Source organism: Gobius niger, assembly GCF_951799975.1.
Source record: "Gobius niger genome assembly, chromosome: 10".
Classification (NCBI taxonomy): domain Eukaryota; kingdom Metazoa; phylum Chordata; class Actinopteri; order Gobiiformes; family Gobiidae; genus Gobius; species Gobius niger.
In genome coordinates, this window is record NC_136861.1 from 11,087,023 (window position 1) to 11,104,146 (window position 17,124).

The window sequence follows — 17,124 nt, forward strand, 5'->3', positions numbered from 1 at the left end:
CTATATTTCTGGGAGGAACAGGGATGAACTGTGAAGGGAACTACCTGCTCTGGAGAACTGAACTCATGCTGAGACCAAGTAAAAAGCTAATTAATGATACATTTATGAACTGTTACTGGATTAATTCTCTTCCTCCTGAGAGAGGAGGTTTGAAGCAGCTGGACCCTCTCCTACGGCGTCAACACTTCCCTTCAAGGCCAAGCAACGGAGCTCAACCAGATACGGACTGAGCTCATGGCCCATATTTTGCATAACACTGACTTTCAGATTGTAAACAACTGCACACACATACCCCCCTTAACCACGCCCCCGTCGTTCTGCATTCGCCTCAACAAATTTCCTCAGCCCCACCCCCCGCTCAGTGGCCGCTGATTGTAATTTTGCATCTTCTTTTGTAAATGGGCGCATTGAGATGAGCCTTGCCTTGAATAAGTTGGTGAATACAGTTGTTAGGTTCACTGGTTGATGTCACCTGTAGCGCCATTCGCCATCAGTCGAGGATGTGGAGACATTTTTGTATTTTTGGTGTTTGTTATATTGTGTCCCTCTGTCTCTTTGGACCTCGAGCCCGTAATAAAGTTGAACTGAATTGAAATTAAATGTGCTTTATAAATAAACTTGACCGTGACCTCTTGAAGATTGGTTCCTTCAGGATGCTCCGGTTTCCACTATCAACCTAAAAAAAAACACACAGTGATCTAATCCTCGGCAGCTCGTCCGCTGTTCCCGACAGGTTGCCCTTGCAGTGTTCAAGAATGGGTCAGAATAAGAGGACAACAAATAAACCCTACTGTGAGGATTTGGACCAAATTATAAGGTAGCTCAAGGATGAACTGCAACTAACCAGTAGGGCTAAACAATATGAGAAAGAAATTGCCATTCATCAATAGACAGAAACGCGATTGTGGTATTTCATTAAACCAATTCAAAACAAGACAGATGGAAGATCTAACTGACTGAAATATATCGTGGCTTCTTGTTCGGATATCGTGTCACCGAATATCGCTAATGTGGTTGAACAGATATTCATTGACCCATGAGATCCATGTGAAACCCCTCAAGTTAAGATCATCATTTTTTGAGTAACGGACATAATTTTATGTCTCGGGTCATCTGAGGTTTCTCCGTCATAGTTCCTCTCAATAATTTCACACTAGTTTAATCTTGCGCTCAGTGCTGCTGGCGAGATGAAGTTCGACGCCGCATTTAGACTGTCGCTCATTTTTGTCCAGATCACTGAGTGTTGCCTTCACTGGAACTGGGACAAACGGACTCCCCTGCGCTCTGTCCTATTTCGCTGTCCTCCTACACCTCCGAAAATCCTCCGCAGTTTCTCCATCTTTCACCTCTGTCCACGTGACGCTCTGCTCAAGTCTTTCTGTTTATCATTTAGCAGCTCCGTAGACCGTTTCATCAAAGCCGCCTCATATTTTTCACAGTTTTGGACATGTTTGCAGAGCAGGTGTTGAACAAGATTGATGCCGCTGTCTTGTAAAGCCAGTTCAATTCTAAACACTCATCCAGGAATAATCCATTGTAGAAGAGATTTTCAAATCGACTACACTGTATGTTTTCAGCTAAATCCACCCAGTCCAATTGATAATCTCTTTTGCAAAGTGGACTAAGGCTGAGTATCGTAACATACTTTTCAATACCAGTACTTTTACCATACTTGGCTTTTGATACCGATACCTGAAAAAATTGGGGGAATTGGGGCAAAAATTGGGCACGGGAGGTTCGAGGCCTCGTGAAAGACCCAGGATCCAGAACAGCTGGAGGAGGTGTGCGTGGATCGGAAAGTCTGGGCATCTCTGCTGAGACTGCTGCCCACGTGACCCTGATAAAGAGGAAGAAAAAGAATGGATGGATAAATAAAAATGGGGGGAAATGTTTTGAATAATAACTTTGCAGCATCAAAAGCATGAAGATTGTATCCAAGTTAATCACCTGCACAGCATCATGACCAGGACAAAATCTTCTCACTTACTTAATGGCATCAATAGTAAAATTGCACAGCGCCACCTACTGTTCTGGAGTGTGCGTAAGGTTTAAAATGGGGCAATCTATGCGGCCAACTTTACTTTTAACTAGCAAAAGTAATAAGTTCTTAACAGAAATACTAAAAAACAGGCTTTACATACCTAGAACTCACTCAATTATGTCTCGGTGTCATAATTTTGTGTTTTATATTGTTTTATCTCTCTGTGCACTTTTGGTCTTCCTGGTGTTGTTGTAAAGTGCTATGTAAACAAACTTTAAATGATTGATTAACATAATTATATTTAAGATTTTGCCAAAAAACAATCTTTCTTTAGTTTGACAACTTTTGTGATTTTTATAGTTGCACTTCCTTATTGGACACTGACAGGAAGTGACATAGACAGAGGCAAACAATTTGAAACTGTTGCCGTGCCGACCATGTTATGTCAATGGAAAATGAGTCAAACTGCTGTAGAACTTTACCTCTATGTCACTTCCTGTCAGTAGCTTGAAAAATCTAATACAAATAACGTAAAACATAGTATCAAAACTTGCCATATGCACTTTACGCAAGTTTATTTAGTCATTGAACACCTCTGCTTGTCATGAGCTTTTAGTAAATGAAAACACAGTGAATGATCATCTACCAGGATCTTGCTCTCCATCACATAATATATTTAGTAAATACATTATTTCAAACAAGTCTAAGCTAATCCACACAACAAATAAAAAGGACAGGAAGCACCGGCGGTGCGAGTTTTGCCACATTTCAGGAACGAGCCAAGAGCCTTGATCCCAAAGTCTTCAGTGAACCGGTCAAACGTGTTACACGAGAAAGTCTCGGCTAAACTGTCGGGTGCAGTGTAGTGGGGTTTCGGTCAGAACGTGAGCTGCATCGAAACCCACCTTATGTGTTTACTGGACCTTAGCAGGGCGCCGCACTCTGCTCAAATCTGTCTAAGTCTATGACAGACGGTTAATAAGGAGCAGGAGCCTCGGACCGAATCGAATGAAGAGAAAGGGGAGGCCAAATGACTTGACCTTATGGGAAGTCAAGCTAATCAGGCTGACGGACCACAAAGCTCGTCGCAAACTATGTGAAAATGCTGGCTGTACTGTTCTGTATGTTGCAATATTCGGAAATCAGTATAGTACAATAAGTGGCATGGCTCATTTTTGGTTGAAGTAGAACTAAACCAAGCAAACACTGGCTCAAACAAAAATGCAAGAATGAACAAATGTGCTCAAGTTCTGTTTTAGTCATGCTCTTCTTAATTTAGTTCCATTGTAGCCTTGTCTTGGTCCAGATTTACTTATTTTTAAGTCATTTTTTGATGGAATTTAATGACAAGATTAATGTTAAATTCAATGGAATGCACTGTGTTGAAATGGTTGAGTTATTTCTATAATATTGAAGAGGTATTGCAATTTTTTTCTCATATGCAAGCTTAATCAGAAGAAGAAAAAGAATCATCACATTTTTTTCCTCACTCATTTTACTGGTATTGCAAACTAAATATGTTTTTAATGGATAGTTTTATTATTCGTTGTTTGGTGACTAACCGCTTTTGCTGAAACATGAATTTCCCTCGGGATCAATAAAGTTTCTTTCTTTCTTTCGGGGCTGGTTGCTTTGACACTTTCACGCATATATTGTTTAGTTCTAACATTTCAACTTCCAACATTTAAGAAATCCGAAAGAAATAATTGTAGCCAAAATAACAACACAATATTAAAGTTGTTCGGTTTAGCTTTATATTAAGGTGTGTTCGTTAAGTATTAATAAGTTATAAATAAACATTAGTCACCTGCTTAAGGTTAGGGTTAAGGTTAGGATTAGAGTAGGTCATGAATAAGCATATTATTCATGGCCTATTAATAATTAATGATTGTTAATGCCTTATTAATACAGTACTTAATGAGCACACCTTAATATAAAGCAGGGGTCCCCAACTAAATCAGCTGGAGGTCTGCTAACTTTATTTCGTAACATTCTACATATGTCCAGGGTCCGGACATATGCCGTCATTACTCTTGAAAATGTTAAAATAGAAAATAGAAATAGAAATGAAGTATATTTAGAGGATAAAAAGGCTTTGGGGTTTGGTTTTAAGCCTCTGGGGGTCCGGATCTGGACCCAGGTCCGCCAGTTTGGGACCCCTGATATAAAGCATTATCTATTGTTCTTATTATAAATGGTAAATGTTCACCTTTACATAGCACCTTTCTACCTTCATTAGCCACTCAAAGCGCTTTACATCAAGGAACCACTCACTCATTCACACTGTCATTGGAGGCGTGGAGGGTGAAGTGTCTTGCCCAAGGACACAACAGCACTATGCACCTCCGATCACAAGACCTACTATCTGCACCACTGTCGCCTCTTTACAGTGGACCATTATAGTGTACAGAACATTTTTAAACCAGACACATCCTGTTCATTTTCGTGGCTTAATTTGTCCCTCTGTTGCCATGTTACCGACCAAGTGTATTTAGTTTCATTCTTCAGTGACTAAATGAAAATCAGAAATGACGCCTGGCAGTGTCTTCAGTTTGTGTAAACATTCATAATTAGTTTGCAGTTTGTGGCAAAATGCTAATGGTCTGGAAAGAGAAGTGAAGTGACGGGGCAGATTTCATATTTGTAGTTTGCCTTGAAATTTGTGCTGTGATACAAATGCAAAACCTAGACAAATAAAAAACTTTGCATAAGAAAAGGCCATTTGGAGTGTTAAATGTAAAATTAGTGAGGGAAGATTATATTGTAACAACCCCAAACGGGACATAGTAATAAATTATACTACATTAAAGGGATATGTCAGGATTTTTGACATAGGGCCTCATTTCCTAGTTATCCAGATTGTTGTTGATTTCTGGAGATTTTCTTTATTATTGTTCATGCAGTCCTTATATTTGAAGAGTTTAGCGGTGCTAGGCTAGTGCTTGGCTAGTGCTAGGCTAGCGAATGTCTATGGTAACTAGTAGCCTGCATTAAAAACCTCTTCAAAATCATGGGGTCGTCCTCCAAACGTTGCCATATCTGGTTTGTAGAAAGCTCCTTTGTGAATTTCACGTGTAGTAATGCCACAGGTAAACAAACTACTGTAGATCCAGTAACCGAGCAGATCCCTCCGCCGCTGCATAGCTACAACCAGGAAGCTGATACTGCTGAAATATAAGTTGTTTTAAATGTAAAATGGTTATGTTTAAAACATTATTCAGTCAACACAGACATTTATATTGGTAGTCTGGTGCTATACGTGATTTGCTTCAGGTGCACTGTGTTTGGGTCAGACTGTTTTTAATGCAGGCTACTAGTTACCATAGACATGCGCTAGCCTAGCACTAGCCTAGCACCACTAAACTCTTCAAACATAAGGACTGCATGAATTAAAAATATATATATATATCTCAAGAAATCAACAACACTCTGGATAACTAGGAAATGAGGCCCTATGTCAAAAATCCTGAAATATCCCTTTAACATTGATGTAGCGTTTTTCAAGCTAATTTACACAAAGAGGCAAAGTGGCTGAAGTGTCTTGCCCAACGACACAGTCACAGTGGTGGGAGCAAGGATCGAGCTTTGGGTGAGAAGATGCTTTACCAACTGAACTGCGGTCACAGGATCCAAAGTGCACAATTTCAGACTAAGGATTTCTAATTATCGCAAAAAAAAGTGGACAAATAGCAAAAAAGAGACAAATAAAACCATTTTATCCCAAAAAGAAACGCAATGACAGGTTTCAGCACAGTCTGAGACTTTGAGACACAGTTGCATAGTGAGCCTTCCCCACAGTACCCAAAATAACACGGTAAATACAATAATTATATCGTAAGTACTGGGGGATACAGGCTCCACACCTGTAATTATACTTCATTTCACTGTAATATAATTGATAATAACCTTAACACAGTGTAAAGACAGTAAACAACTAGGAAACATGGTTGCTAATTACTTACACCTTGCATATCCGTCACTTCCACGACAGCAGCCTTAGAGGTTCCGTCTCTTGCTACATTTCTACACGATCAGAATTAGAGTTTTCCATGTTTTCCAGGATACGTGCAAACTGTCTGAAAGCTTGTCAGAATTATCAGCGAAGGCGACAGATCCACGCCACGGCACGCTGCTCCGACACTATCCGAGAGAGCGATTAAAAACTCACACTCTGAGTCACCAAAGCACTCCACTCTTTCACATCAACAGTGACTAAACTTCAGCGAGACCGAATGTATGAGAGCAGAGGCTGAAAACGCAAACATTATGTGTATTTATTAAGCTAAAAGCAACAGAATCCCTGCAACATTTCCCTTGAGTAACATGAGAAACTTGTCCCCGTCAGGAAAATGAGACCTCTTCATTTAGTAATTAAGTAACTTTGCATTGGACTGAGGCGACAGATTTGGGTGCCACATCAGTTCCAGGAATCCAGGGTGACCAGGCGTGCCAGTTTACCCGGGACAAGCTTTGAACCTTCTGTGCAATGTCTCTGTGGATTTCGAAGCAGCAGTTTTTACTTGAAACTGAATGACTTTTGGCTATGTGTGCGTCAAACCATAGACATAAAAAGGAAAAGCAGCCAGCTAGTTCGGGAAAGTTCAGAGTCTTGTTCACTGATGAGCATCGTGTAACCCTGGATGGTCAAATCAATGTAGTGGATAGTTGGTGAATGGCCACAATGTCCCAACAAGGCTGTGACGTAAGTAAGGAGGTGGCGGAGTCATGTTTTGGGCCAGAATCATGGTGAGAGCTGGTCGGTCCCTTTAGGCCCTTTTAGGCTCTCTGAAGGTGTGAAAATGACCTTTGAAAAATATGTGGAGTTTCTGACTGACCACTTTCTTCTATGCTACAAAAAAGAAGAGCCGTGTTTTCCCTAACCCCACTCTGCATCACTGGCTGCTATGGGCATAAAAGGAGAGAAACTCATGATGTGGACCCCCTCCTCCCCTGACCTCAACCCTATTGAGAACTTTTGGAGCCTCAACAAAAAAACATCTATGAGGGTGGGAGGCAGTTTTCATCCAAACAGCAGCTCTGGGAGGTTATTCTAACATCCTGCAAAGAAATCCAAGCAGAAACGGTCCAAAAACTCACAAGTTTAATGGATTTAAGAATTTTTAAGCTGCTATCACACAAGGGCTCCTATGGTAAAATATAACTCGACCTGTTAATATTTTTTTGATTGAAATAGCTTTTGATTTCAGTAAATATGACCTCCTAATGCTACAAATTCAACAAATGAGCATTTTCAGTCAATTACAAGCTTTAAAATGTATTGAAACGAAGAGTTGCATAATAATTTGGACCAGTAGATTTTGAGGTTTTTACTATATATATGTATATGTATTTTTTTGAATACTGTTATCACTAGGACATTTTTTCCACCACATTTACATGATCCTCTACCAGTTAAAGACTTGAAAATTATGCTGACTCTCATTGGACAATTTAGAAAATCTTAGGAAAATGCCATTTGCATAATAATTTAAACATTTAATTGACAGCAAAGGCCTAAAGGAAGCCTAAGGAAACCACATGCGCAAGGAAAACAACGCCATGTGTGCACATAAAGACACCTTCACCAAACCTGTCCGTGCTCAAACTCTCTTCTCCGCGCTGATTTAGTTTAGTTTTTGCACTGCTGCTCTAGCCAGGTCGGCCAAACTTGCTTCTTTCTCTTCTTTCTAAACTTAGAATAGCACTGATAACACCAAACCTACATTATCTCCGGATCCAGCTTAATAACTGCAAACTCGCGAGAAACATCTGAAATAGATCTCGACACTCACCATCTGGATGCCTGGAAAGCACACGATGATGTTGTTTGCTGCTATTTGCGTGAAACCTGTGATTTCGCTCATTAGGTACGAGAGAATGTGCCGCAAGCGGGGACAGCTGTCAAACGGGAGCGTCGGTGGAGAGATGTAACCGAGAGCCTTATGCTGATGTGGTTAAGTAAAGGCCATGAATGGATGTAAAAGAAGTGTGAGTGTAATAGGCTATTATAGACCTTTGGGGCTGCGTTTCAAGTATAATCTATTACATGACAATGCTGCAATAAATGGAGGGGTTTGAGGTTCCAACCATGCTTTATAACATCCTCATCAAAATCCTGGATACCTGGATTAGTGTTAAATTCGCCATGTTCATTTTCAGCCCATCTCAGTCTTCACTCAAGACCCCAGCCCACACATCGGCATACATCACACAGAGAAATCCATGAAGTTATTCATTATTTTACCCTTTCGCTGCTTACATCATCAGTGACATCAGCTGGAATCAGGAAGTGAAAAAGAGAAATAAAATCAAACTAAAACTAGCGAAACTACAACTAAAAAAGGTGGTTCTGTTGTGGCATAAGGTGCCAGAACAATAGGAATGACATTTGAAACGATAAAATAAGGTTTATCTGATATTTCCAACAACAGTTAGACATTTGTTTATCGTCACTATGACAACAGCTACAATGGAAATAGATAGGAATCGAGCTTCCAACCTCCAGCTAAGGATCAACATTACTTCCTGTGAACATTTTAATGTACCATAAATAAAAAATAATTAAAAAAACGTAATAATAATTGAAGAAAACTTGATTGATTATATAAATGTCAAGCCAAGTGTGTTTAACAATAAATAATTTCAGATGGTGGTGCTACTTTACCATTTGTTAGCGTCTCATTAACGTTAGCCTTTAGCTTCAAGGCTAAAACATCTAAATTTTTATAACAGAGGTCGCCTCCGGTGAAATATTTACATCCTGAGTAAAGTTTTTAACATGCCGCACATGATTAACCAACAGCTGCTTCTGTCACATACGATTAAAATATTTTTTTCAGCGAGACACAGCGACTCTCCATAAGGAATAAAACAGACAGGAAACAGTCATTACTCTAAGGAGTTAGCGTCAGGTTGCTATGAAACATTACAAGCACAGAGCCTCTACTTGGTCATGGTAAGCTAGTATAGTGGAGCCACAGCTGCCCTGGGGTAGACTGACGGTCAATCTGCACCGTTCATTCAGTCACACACTACGTTCACACAGGTCTTGCCTAAGGACACAACGACTGTCACGATAACAGAATTCAAAGTTCGACATATTGAGCCACGAAATTATTGTGATAGAATTCCACAGAAACTCTAAAGCTTAAAGGGGCTAGATGCAAGTTCGCCATGTTATACTCACTACTGCCACCTCAGGTCATACGTGTAACTGCAGCTTCAATATTAAGCTCGTGCATGACGGCGCTTCGGACCCGAATTAACACCTTTTTGAGTGACAGTGCAGGATTTTAGAGGCAGTTGTGGTGAACAGGTCTGAGTTAATTCTACACATTAGGACATGTAGGGGGGGAATAACATAATTGTTGACATTTTTAAATTCTGTATAGTCCCTTTAAACATGACCGTAAAGCTTTGTCTGACAAGTACTTCATCTTAAATCCCACCATAAACATGAAATACAAGGAAATACAATCTACTTATGGTGAAAAATAAAGTATTACATGAGAAAAATGAGACATAAAATGCAAATAAATGTTCAAACGATACATTTTGAGCCCAAAAATGTATTGTTAATTTGTCATTTATTGAAAGATAAGTCGATTTAGGAATTATCGTGAAAGCTCTAACAACGACAGTCAGCACCTGCGGGACCTGGAAGCCGGATTATTGGAACTCCATTGCTTTCGTTAGCATGTTTGCTGTTAGCCAATGATTTCCAATGCATAATCTTAACTGGATGAGTGCGCTCTCTGCTGGCATTGTGTATTAACTACATTGGACACACTAGGGGTATTTTCTACACACATACGACAGAAAAAAACAAGACTAAGTGGCAGTTGCAAACGCCTGGGTGAAGCGTGATGCAGGTTTCATCATCTCTCAGCCACATTTCCAACTCTTTTAAACATCTGGGCGTCTATGATTTAAACTGAACCGTGTCAATCTCACGCCTGAGCGGCCACTGCCTCCTCCATTACTATTCCTGCCTGAACTTTGAATCCAGCCCCATTATGTTGAAATCTAGCTCCGACTCAACACAACGACGTGCCACATGAAGGCAGGCAGAGCGGCGCATAATTACACAGCAATGAAGTGACCCGTGGGCTGCAGCAAGACGAGACAAAAGCATCCAACGTAGAGGGAGAGGTGTGGACACAGGAGAGAGCGGACGAAATGACAGGTTACAGACGTGCAGAAGGATTACTGCAATTTGGACTATTTTGAGAAACAATGTAACTTACAGGATGTACAGGTAATAAAGTGAGGGAAAGTTGGACATGGTGTTACTGTAGGATTATGCCACAAACGCAAAAAATCAATGTCTTTTTTTTTTTTGTATATAATTAAAAGAAATTGTGACCGGTGGTTCTCAACAGGGATGTCAGGACCCACCATAATTCTCGGATGTCAAGCTGCAACCCAAAGAAAAATTACATTTCTTAAATGTAATGCGAAATACTGTATTTTCCCACTGAAAATGGTTCCGTGACCCACTTTTGAGTCCCGACCCACCAGTTTCAGACCATTATTTTTGTATTTGACAAACTTATGCAGGAAAAATAGTCAAGTTATGTCATTATATTCGGAAAAATGTAGATTCAATGCCAGTTGGAGGCAAAATAATTACATTTAAGGCGGAATCCTTGAACTCTACAGCTAATAACAAGATAAACCCCTCCTATTAGATTGGTATATCAGCCTGCGGTTGAAAGATCAATACTTGCAGATGAAGATTTTTGAGGTGAAAATCCTCATCTAAAACATCAGATAACAGATAAACCACTTAACTGTCACTTTGGGGTTAGGGTTAGGATTAGGGTTAACAATTATTTACATCCAAATTTCAAAACGTATTGACTGGAGAGCCAGTGTGATACCTCATTTGAAGGCCTTCTAGTTTCTAAAAATATGTCTGAGATCTGTGTGAGTGAAACACAACTTACATTACATTTGCCATTCTTAAAGGAACAGGCCACCCTTTTTCCATACTGAAATATGTCCTTAACTGAGCTGAGACGAGTTGATACGTTCCTGTCTGCTCTCAGTCACGCAAAACGACCAAAGATGTTGCTAGCTTTGGTCTCTCCCAATGTATTCCAATAGCTCCAAAAGGACTGAAGTTAGAAGCGACCAAGCTCTTCCACGGGCACAAAGACCAGACAGGTACTCATCTAACCTCAGGGAACATATCTCAGTATGTAAAAACGGTGGCCTGTTCCTTTAACCCAAAGTATATCCTGATTAGGGTAAACTAACCCTAACTCTAGCCCCCTAATCAGGGGGACGGCAGGTAACAGGTTAAAGCATTTTGTGTATGATATCAAACGTTGGCAGGACCTCCTACAAGGGGTGAAATAATTTGCAATGGGTCTCAAGGAATTAGGGTTGCAACTAACGATTATTTTGGTAATCGATTAATCGACCGATTATTTTTACGATTAATCGATTAATCGCTTGGCTGTGAAAGGTGCATGGAAATTGTATTTTTTTCAATTTTTTTTATCACATAGAGCTAAAGTGGCGCCGCTTGAGGACACGTGGATGGAGTAAACTTAAAGTAAACGTTTCTAGGAGGCTCTTTGTGCTAATTCTGCTTTGATTGGACGAGACAAAGACAGATATTTATGAAATTTACGATGTACAAAACACTGCAGACCCTCACTTTAAAAAACAAAGTAGGTTTTCATCCAAAACACATAATTGTCATGTCTTTTTTGCTCAATTTTAGTCTGTGTTTACTAGAAAACGATTAATCGATTACTGGAATAGTTGACAACTATTTTAGTAATCGATTAGTTGTCGATTAATCGATTAGTTGTTTCAGCCCTACAAGGAATCATACAATAATAAATAATACCTGTGCAACATTTTATAGCAAAGATTCCACATATTAGAGTATATCTGTACAGAAAAATAGGTTGAGATGATGTAATCAAGTACAGCATTATGACAAGCCGTTGGCAAAAATGTGTTGGTCAAATATAACTTTTCTTAAGACTGCAAAAAGCAGGAGCCACACTGTACAATACAAGGATCTGGAGCAGTGGTTTTCAAACTGCGGGGGCGCTTGAGCTTCATCTGCGATTTTATACAATGTTTATTCATTCATCCTCCTCTTAATACCAAAGTCACTCTGCAGTTAGTTTGATAAAAAGCAGATAAAGTATTATGACCGTCTATTCTTGTTCTCTGTTGTGCTTTTCTATACCCTCGGCCATTTTATTTTCATAGTTATTTTATAATTTGTTGCATAGTAAGCAGGAAAGGTACTTCCACGGCCGCGGTGCTCAAAGGCATGTTGATGGAAATTTGTTCCACACAATACATTACATTTAAACAGGGAAGGTGGTCAAATTTATGCAGCACAAGTATTTGGGGAAGGGGGATTCATCTTGGCAAACAGCTCTGCAATTATAATAACAACGAGGCTTCAACACTGCTTTCTGTTAGTCCACTTTTGAGTCTAACAATCGGGTAAAACTGGCAGCCGTTTGTTTGACTAGGAGCAGATTGAGATGGCTAGACTACCGGCTCAGAGCATATCCACAATTGCAGCTCTTGTTGGTTCAGCCCCGGTTTAGTGCGGCGCGTTTTGTGTGTTCCCGCTCTGCAGTAGTCTGTCAAAAGTGGTCTGTCCAATTTTCTAAAACCACTGTCTTTACCCCTCTCATACCCCTCTCTTTCACGCAGATTTGTAGCATTGGTGGAGCCTGTCTTTCAGCCCCGTTCGTGCAAGTCCCTCCCTTAACCTCGCGTCTACAATGTGCCTCAGCTCCTCTGCCTTTTCTGCACTGCTTTAGCCTTTTAATGTAAGCTACCCAGCCCTGCTTCGTGCTGCTCATCTTTAGCGATTCCTGGCATGAGCGCAGATGTAAATTATGTGGGAGGGATTATCACCTAGAGACACAGGGATGCGTTTGACAGTTTTTCATGCTTTTTCCATCTTTGTTTTCTCTTTTTGAACTGGCAACACTACATAAAGCTATTTTATTTTACAGTAGGATCTGCCATGAAGCTCTTCTTGCACATTCCCTCCTTTTCGCACATTAGGCGTATTTATGGAGAATGGCAGGTCAAATTCTTGGGCTTCGATTTCCACCTGGCGCATTGAGTTGCCTTGTGTATGAAATGTGTGGTATAAATAAAGTTGCCTTGCCTCATTTGTCACACTCCTAACAGTTCACCTCCGCTTTAGGGGAAAATGCTGACAAAGTTTTGGAAAAAATACCTTTTTCCATTTCTCAGACACAAGCAATACAATGTGAGGCAACACAGGAATGTTAACTGTAAAAGAATCAGCGCATGTTTGTAGCGGTCAAGGCTACAGCGTTTCCTGACATAACTGGATTCCATGGAGGTGGAATATTTTGTTGTTTGCAAAGGATGTATTATATAACTAAAAAACTGCAACATCTGCTAATTGTGACGATTAAAGAGTAAAAATTGTGCACATTCTTTAAGGTGCCATGTTTATGACACAGTCTGTGTGTTATTCACCTTAGTGTTGGTGTCCACAATGTTATGGCTCATAACTGACTCTGTGCATAACTTCAAATCAAAACAACGCTGCCCGAGAAGTGACTTGCTGCTTCAATCCAGTACGCCAAAATAAAAGCACACAGCTCGTTTCATTGATTAGTTCATCAGGTAATTGCAACATTGGGCGGCACGGTAGTACAGAGGTTAGCGCTCGTGCTTCACACGAGGTTCGATTCTCACCAGGGACACTATAAACATGTACAATAGATGAATCCTCCAGCCAGGTGTTTCTGACCACCAGCCTGGCTGCACATGATGGAGATGGGTCCCCGAGCGCCGGCCCACGCTGGCAGCTCACTGCACCTACAGGTCGCTCCAGCGGCATTGAGGATGGGTCAAATGCAGAGAATGAATTTTCCTACAGGGATTAATAAAGTATACCTTAACCTTAACCTTATTACAAGAATATAATTGAATACGCACATTTTAAGTGTTTTGTCTGTTAAGAGTTAGGCTGAAAGAAAGTTAAACTAATGAACTGAATAAGATGGTGCTTTTATTTTGGCGTGCTGGATCAAAACAGGAAGTCACTTCTCGGGTGGCGTTGTTATGATTTGATGTCATGCACAGAGTCAGTTGTATTGCTTTATTTAACCTCAACACCCCACCTTGACCGAGCGCATTTTCTCCAGTTCGGCATCACCCAAATCTAAAACATCTCGACTGGAGAGCTCACAGCCTATTGGCGAGTGCAATGCCTCATTTGAAAGCTACAAAACTGATCTAAACTTATTCATCACTTTTTTGTTGTGTTTTTGTTGCTTTTCCTGTTTGTTTTTGTCATATTTTTTTGTTGTTGTTTTTGTGTGTGTTTATATCGCGTATTCATCTTTTTAGAGTTTTTTGTTGCTTTTTTGTTGTGTTTTCCTTGCTTTTTTGTTGCTATTTTGTCTTGTTTTTGATGCTTCTTTAGTTGCGTTTTGTTGTTTGTGAAAATCTGTATAAAATCTGTGTGAGTAAAACACATCAGGTGGTGGGTGGCAGGTAACTGGTTAACCTGCTGGAGGTGGAGGTGAGTTCACCTTCAAGGTTTGGCAACGTCAGGCCCGGGGCGTCAAATCTAGCCCTCAAGCATATATCCTCAGGCCCCCCTGATGATTTTGAGGAATGTTATTGCACACAAAACTCATCTAAACTCAGGTTAAAAAACAAAACAAAAATACTGGAAATATGGTGTATGATCCACAGACCCCACTACTATTAGGACAAATTGGCCGGACATGCCCACCCCTTAAGGTTCTTCAGCTTTTAATAGCTTTGGCAAGTCATTTAAAGTAGGAATCTTGCTAAGTGGACCATTAGTGTAACACAAGATTGTAAAATGTGTGGCCAAAAATCACGTCAGCAAAAAGCAGGAACAAAAAATTCACAACGTAGAGTCCTTTCCTTAATGTGATTCACAAATACAACCTTTTTTCACATTGTCCCTCTTAAAATGACAAACATTCATTCAAAAATCATTGGCACTATCTCCAGAACTCCATAGCAACTTGATATTCAGCAAGACCAGACCACAAAACCACAAACTGGCAAAGACCAAAATAATGATCTGCAAACAGGACCCAGTCAGAGTAAAACTGTACTTCAAAGCCTCCTGGCAGCTATTACACAGTAACTAAAAAAAACAGCAAACAACGACTGGCACATTTTAATTAAATTACACATGCAACATCATCAAACTGACGCATAAATTCAATAGGGATGACTGTAAGCACTGTCAAAAACATGCTGCCTGCTCCTAATATTCTCAATTGAAGCCATTTTAACAATTGAAAGCACTGTAGACAAACTGCATTCTGGCAACCGTAAGAGGTGAGTCATTAAATCGAGTCAGAAAACATTTTGAAAAGACAAATGTGTGCCGTTTATAAAATGGCAAAACCCCAAACTGTACATTAAAAACCTTCCAAATCCAACACACACAATGCCTGAACTAAAATAGGGGGGTATTTGGTGAATAAATTGCAGCTGATGGCCACAATACCTTGAAATGTCTCTGAAGCATCTTTGAAACAGAGAATTGCCCATATGGTAGAATAAAATGCAGCCTCTAAACCAGCTGCTGTTTACAAAATGGCACTCTACTGTGGTAGGAGATTATTCATTAATTATGGAGAAAGTTTGACAACCATAAAGATGCGTTTTAGTGAGTATGATGGGTAAAATGGAGAGTCCACTTATAGCAGCATAACGGGAAGGGTAAATTTAGAAAAATCTTAAAGATACACTTATCCATGGTCAGCCTTGAAGAAATTATCTGCAATAAAATGGCAATGTAATAAAAAAAGATATACAGATTTTAAGTGGGTAGAGCATCTGGGCAAAAAATATATGTACTGTATATCAGGACAAACAGGATTATTCCTATAACATACTGCCAGATTCAATTTTCAAAATAACTAATACAGCGACTTATTAATTTTTTTACATTGCAAGCAAAAAAGACCACTTAAAATGAACACATTTAAAGCTGTAGCATTTGCATTTGACCAAAGCAACTCACTAAATGGATCATCTCTATAACATACTGTATAATTCTATACATTTTCGTTACTCTGTTCAAGCTTGAGATGGAGAAAGCGACAGCAAATTAGCGGCAAGCCAGCCACTTGAATGCAAAAATGATATGTTCTTAACCAGCTGTCAGCATCAAAGACAACCCTTTTCAAAATGTCACAGTTAAAGCCAAAAAAAAGAAAAAAAAAAGTGAAACAATGTGTGGAAGTATGTAATTGGCGTACCACAGGGATCAGCGTTCACCCCGTCATTTTTTACAATTTTTAATTTTTTTTTTACCAATTGTTTTTCTCCAATTCTGTCTATGATTGAGACAGCTACAGAGCAACCCATGTTCAGATCATTGCAGTAAACTTGGACACCCCTCCCATTCGCTGCCGCACACTCGAACACACACTACCACATTTCTTGTTAAAATGACAACAGCCCCGCTGACACTTACTCTGTCGTGCAATCCCGGATGAAACAGTTATTCAGTCTCCTTTTAAACGCGCCCGGATTGAAAACGAGGGTACACTGAGTCCGGCGGGTTAGAGGCGGCTTATGATTGAGAAGGGAAAATGTTCAATTCTGCAACACCGGGGAGCCCTTTTTCTCCTTCTTGCTGTTTTCCTACAAAGCCCAAATCAAATCGTCCAAAGCGTTGAGCATCGTTGTAGAGCGTCTCCCTGCGCTTGCGACCATGCGCCTTCCCCCGATAGCTGCACAGATTGTAGTAACACACTCCTTCTCTCCTCTCTCCCTCTCTCCCTGTCTCTCCTCTGTTTCAGTGGCTTTCCCTATCCATTCAAACCTGCTCATCTCTTCTATAGCCTGGATACTAGGGCGCACCCCTCCCAACCTGTTTTCTGTGCATTCGTTTCTGCTGCTCTAGCCCCCCCAACCCTCCGTCCTCTCTCTCTCTCTCTCTCTCTCTCTCTCTGTGTTCTCCTCCGATTGGCTTTGATGTTTTGTCTGCAAGCTGCAAGACCCGCTCGTTTGCACAGAATGGATTGCATAGTGCGGTAAAAAGGCATGCATAGTCACGCACAAGGGTAGTAGCTTCGGCAATATGGGTAAAGCCAGAGTATGCACGGATCTAA

General features: G+C 40.3%; 1 protein-coding gene across 1 annotated transcript in view; it reads right to left on the minus strand.

Moving 5' to 3' along the window:
- Positions 1-16,889, minus strand: part of shank1 (SH3 and multiple ankyrin repeat domains 1) — a 176,761-nt gene extending 159,872 nt beyond the window's left edge. The window contains exon 1 of the mRNA XM_079564648.1: positions 16,485-16,889. The gene's annotated coding sequence lies outside the window, so the exon portion shown is untranslated. The remainder of the gene's footprint in view (positions 1-16,484) is intronic.
- Positions 16,890-17,124: the final 235 nt, after the last annotated feature.